Raw genomic sequence first — 5,835 nt, 5'->3', positions numbered from 1 at the left:
GTGTTCAGAGAGGTGAAAGATGTTATTAAACATGAAGTCCAACCAAAGGAACCTGAGAAGAAAGAGTTTGAGCTGAAGGAGGAAGAATCAGACTCTACAGCAGAAGAGGAATTAGAAGATGAAGAGCCACAAACTCCAGGTCTCAGAAGATCAGTTTGAGAAATAATGTAGCCAGAAAGGTATAGTCCATCTGCTTTTTATTCAAATTTTGATTTATCTATTACTAATGATGATCCCAGAACTGTGAAGGAAGCAGTAGATTGAGAGGATGGAAAACTATGGAAAGAGGCCATGGTTGATGAAATGACATCTTTGCACAAAAATGAGGCTTGGGATCTGGTGGAGTTGCCGGCCAGAAGGAAACCCATTGGCAACAAATGGGTGTTCAAGAAGAAGTCAAATGCAGAAGGAAAGGTGGAGAAATACAAAGCTCGGTTGGTAGCAAAAGGTTATTCCTAGGTGTCAAGATTTGATTTTGGTGATATTTTTTCTCCTGATGCCAAGGTGACTTCTATTAGATTACTTTTATCTATTATATTTTTTTTCAGTCCCTGGTATTGGACGCGATGGATTTTTCTGTCCATGGTATTGGATGCTTCGGCATGTATAAATATGTATTATAACATTGAAAGGAACATAATGAAAAATCAAGCTGGTAGTCCTGGTTTTGGGATCCAGGGGAAAATCTCTGTGTATATGTGTTTTATGTGTTATGCTCTCACTATTGTTTATTTTATGTGTTTTAGAATTCGTATGCAGCTAATTTTTTTATAGGGTTAAAACCTACATCCTAACAAACTTCTCGACTAGATCATAGGATCCTTGTGATCCTTCCTCCAAATGGTCAACAATTTACATCTTAGTATATTGCATATGTGAGCATGGCCTTCTAATAATAGAGACACAATCTTTTCTATGCATGTTTTGACATGGTCTAAATGAGTTGATGTACTACTGGTGCAAAAGTTATGGAGCAACTAAAAGATCAACTCATCACATTCCAAATTCGGTATGAATGTGGCAAAGTTGAATTCTGCCATGACTGTTAAAATTTCTACATTGGTTCTAAAAGGTAAGAAACATGATTTTATTCAACCCTTTAAGGCCTTCCACTATCAACTACAATATCTCCCTCATAAGATCATTATTGTAAGACAATACTCGGGATGTTAAAGCTATGATCTTGCTGAGAAAAGAAGAAAATGTGAGCTTGACCTCTTCACAAGGATGCTCCGAGAATTTGGGTTGTATTAATGCAAGCATAGATGGCTTGAGATTCCAACTGAGTTTTCTCCATTCTGGTTGCCCCACCTCTAAGAGCCATGTGTCTAATTCCTCCAATTTCTAAAGGTCTATGGTTGACTTTGTTCGTTGCAATTAAGATCCAAGTGCAAAGAACTTAGCTCCTCTTCCTTGTCCTTCCTTCACTTCCCATGGGCATCTTTGTTGCATAATGGCATAGACCATTTTTGAGAAAGACTTGCTATTCTATTATAAAGTGGTATTTCTAAGAAAAGGCCCCATGCTTCTTTTATCTTATCTAGAATTTTGTCCAAAATTTTATGAGTGTTTTCTAGGGAAAGTCCCATCTCCCCTCATACCAAAGCATGAATATAGTAATTCTTCAATGGATTTCGCGCCAAGATAAGGTAAATACAAACTTGATTGGTAATAGTAAGATGATTGTATCACGTCCTTCCTTACCTATTCCCCCCTCTCTTTTTTTAACACAAAATCTCCTTTCTATCATCAAACTCCAAAATATGACAAACCCCTTGTCAAATGCTAAAACCAATCAAAATTTTCAAAACTATAAACATGGTTTAGTCCATAACCCTCCATATTTCATGCTTCCACACTGAGATTTTTGAGTGGAAAATCTGTCTAGATGGAAAAAGAATCAGTTTTCAAGTAAAGACTTAGATATTCATACGCTAATCAAGAGTCTGTGGAACCAATAATTATGCCCTTGTGAGTGATCAATGGATCATGTGCGACATTGAATTTGATGTTAGAGGTTTCAAATGTATAGGCATAAGACTATATTCAACAATGATAAACCTCTACACCAATCCAACCACATAATGCAACATACTATATAACGAAAAAAGACATAGCATTACTTTATTTAATTATGGTGACCTGCCACAAAATCTTTTGATGAAATATAATTTACTCAATTCTGCAAAACCATAGTGTCTTTGCCTCTATGACTAATGTGTGAGTGATCTTGATGTAGTGAGATCAATATATCTAATGTAATAAAACAAATACTTTGGCGTGCACCTGAAGAGGATCATGGTTGGCTCCTTAACTGACGCTACGGTAAAAATAATCTTGTCTCTGCTATTAAGAGTGATGACAACTTTGGCTCCCATAATGAATCGATGGTCAATGCCAGAACTCAAGCCTATGAAACTCGCTCGGCTCCTTCCTTCGCTTAGAGGTTTGTGGTGACAGTGCAATGCCCAGGCTATGTCCACTTCCTTTCGCCTGGAACAGATATGGGGATGTTCAACTCCTTTCTCTACTCAGACAGTTGTTGTGATAGTGTTTCGGTGCGACCAATGCTTAGGCTATATCAACTAATCAGCATGTAACACTCATACTCCCTTTCGCCTTCCATTGAAACGAATTAGAGGTTGAAACCAATCTAACACCTCTACTCATTAGATGGCTCAGTGTTCATTTTAACACACAAAATTACCCTCCTAGTGACCTCGACTGCTACTGAGAAACATCACCCTTTAGATCAGCAATGTGACTGTTTCGTTATGAGTCCCTCGAATTCCCTTCTATCAGCGGTATAGTCCCATGTGATTGACTCGATGGGTCTACGTGATTTTCGGCCGACCTCTTTGCTCTAGTGATTTAAATGCTCCCTTTCATGGTGAGGTGCCTCCTGGAAGGTGAAACGGTGGATCAAATCAGTGTTGACCTGATCCACAGCTCAACAATGTCGGTAGAGTGTTTTGATGCAATCTATGCCTATGGCTATTGGTTCTATCCTCAATGGCCCTCAGATTCACTTGCTAAAGAAAAAATATTCCACCCTCTCTCCCTGTTTAACTCGATCCCCTTTGATGAAAGTGTTATCACCAAAAATTGATCATCTAGCCTAATTTACTAGATGGATCAAAGTACACCATTTAAAGTCAATTTTACCATAGTAAAATTGCTTTGATTGTGAGAAATTACTTAATAAACCACCTTTGTTAAGTAATTTATAATTAAAACCATGAAGAATAATTAAATAAATCACTATTTATTTTATTTTCTTCTAGGAATAATTAATTAAACCATTGTTCAATTGTTATTCCTTGTCATATTTGACCCAATTAATAAAAATCAAAAGATAGATTATTAATTAGCTTATTTTTCTCTGGGAACAATTAATTAATCACTAATTAATTATTATTCCTTGTCAAATTTGATTAAATCCCTTAGGAATAATTAAATAATTCATTATTTATTTATTATTCCTTAACCAATTTCTTGAGATGATAAATAAATCATTTATTTATTCATTATTTCTAAATAAAAGTTTAAATACGTTTTCCCTCCTAACCAAATATAATAAAATATTCCATAGAGGGGGACTGGTAAAATTTATTTGTTCCCTTCACAAGTGTTATAATAAAATATATTCTTTGTATATCTGGTTTCCATTGGATGATTGGAGTTATTATTGTTTCTTTTTGCTGTTTAACTATGATTTTGTCATAGGTCAGGACTTTGCTAGGTTTTGTTTCTATCATTTGCTGCAAATCTACAATGTTTAGTAGCCATTTATATTGTTCAGATTGTCTATCATCCGCAGTCTTAAGTGGGTTCTTTTCGTACATCTTTGAGATGAAAACACTACAACAAAATTGACAACTCCATTGGTTTTTTACTTCAGATCTAGAAACTTGGTTGACCTTCAGTTTTCAGGTTAGGGTTTCTTATTTGTTCATACTCTTAATGTTATTTACTAGCTTTCTAACCCTAGATATGTTAAATTTCTAACTTCTGCAAGTTTTCTGGTCTTTTTTGTAGGTCACAGGAATGAGGTGCAACAGAGACGGTAGGTTTTTCTTAGATTTTCCAACCGGGAATCAAGGATCAGAAATCACACTTTTTTCCCAAAAGGTGTGATCTCGAGTCTAGAGTGCATATTTCACCCCAAAAACTGCGATCCCCCCTAAAAATAGGTTAGTACCTGCGATTTTAGGGTTTCCAGGTTTTTATCAGATCTGTTTCTGGGTTTTGTCGACAATTGTGTGTTGGGTTGTTTGACCTCTATCTCATCCTACTTAGGCCTTGATCTACTCTGATTTACTCATCAAAGTGGAATTTATCCCCTTAGGGCTTCTAGTATGCTTCCACCTTTATAGGAGGGGTTTAGCTAAGTAATAATTCTGAGTTTCTCCAACACATTCAGCCATATTTTCTAGATCTGTACCCTTTTCTTTCAGATCTCCAAAGATAGGTTGTTTCCATCCATGGTTTCATACTAAACCTTGTTTGGTCATTGGCCTTAGGGTCCCATCAGTTGCCCTAGGATTTATGCCCATCTCCCTATCTTTTTGTAGCGATCTTCGTCTCTAGTTTTTTGTTGTCGCTGCACCAATTTCTAGTAGCCTAGTGTCATTTCATCCCAGTCAGACCGACACTTAGATCCCTTGAACTTTTTAGTGTGTTTTTAGTCGATTTCACCACCAATAATAACAGTGTTTGCAAATTCATTTTGGGTGGGGTTTGTTTAATGGTTTTGCTGTTCATTAACTATTGTAAATTTTAGTTTATTTTCAACAATATTTTTCTTTTTTACAAACACGATCTGGGCTTAACCAATAAATACACTTGCACACACAAGCACACCTTAAGTGAAGGGCGGTTGGTTTACTCCCCCAAGCCAAGACTGAACGTAATAAATTTATCTCCCCTCATCGAGTCAATGTCATATTGTTGATCTCCCTTCACCATTTTCATGTAACATGTGTCTTACCACCATTGTGCCACCAAGGCATTTGTCACAGAGACTCTTATAGCTTCCTCCCCATTTTCCACTCGGGCATATTACTCCTCCCCACTGGGTTCGAGTTCATAGCCCTCTAAGTCCCCATACCGACTCTTCTCCTGGTTCATCTGATTCCGATCCTCCTTCACCACATATTGTCACCATGTTTGGACCCACAACTGGTGTAGGAACACAAACTGGTGTTGGCTCCAGTTCTACCCTAGTGATCACATCTAGAGGAGCAATCTCATGAACCATTCAAAAAACTCCCATAGCTAGATGATAAATGACACAATACACCACGATGCTGGTTGGCATGCTATGCAGACTAAGCTTCTCTCAAATATCCCAAAGTTTGAGGGTAATTCTAGAGAGGATCCTACCGATCATGTTCGCTCCTTCCACATTTGGTGTTCATCCAACTCCATTACCGATGACTTCATTTGTTTTCAGCTATTCCAATGCACGCTCACTAGAGACGCTACAAAATGGTATGTAGACTAGCCCACCACATTTCATTCCATTTTCGTGATGCTTGCTAAATTGTTCCTCTAATATTTCTAGCTACCTCTTCGATACAACACTGGTAAAAAGATATTGACCTCATTTCGTCAGTCCTCTGCTACTCGCCTTTCCGACCATGTTCAAGAGTGGTGTAGAAGGAGGAGCACACGTCGTGCCCTGCACTTCGAACACCGTGTCTATCTAGATTGGTTTCTCAGGAGCCTTTTAGCACCCATTGGAAAAGATGCCTCGTCCCATTTTCCTCAGACTAAGGAAGAAGTTCTCCAAACCACTCTAAGATATGACATGACTTATGTGCAATCCAGTTC

This window comes from Pinus tabuliformis, chromosome 1_1 (genome assembly GCF_031772625.1).
Source record: "Pinus tabuliformis cultivar Carrire ecotype Pingquan chromosome 1_1, CPIR1, whole genome shotgun sequence".
Taxonomy (NCBI): domain Eukaryota; kingdom Viridiplantae; phylum Streptophyta; class Pinopsida; order Pinales; family Pinaceae; genus Pinus; species Pinus tabuliformis.
This window is presented reverse-complemented; position numbering follows the sequence as displayed.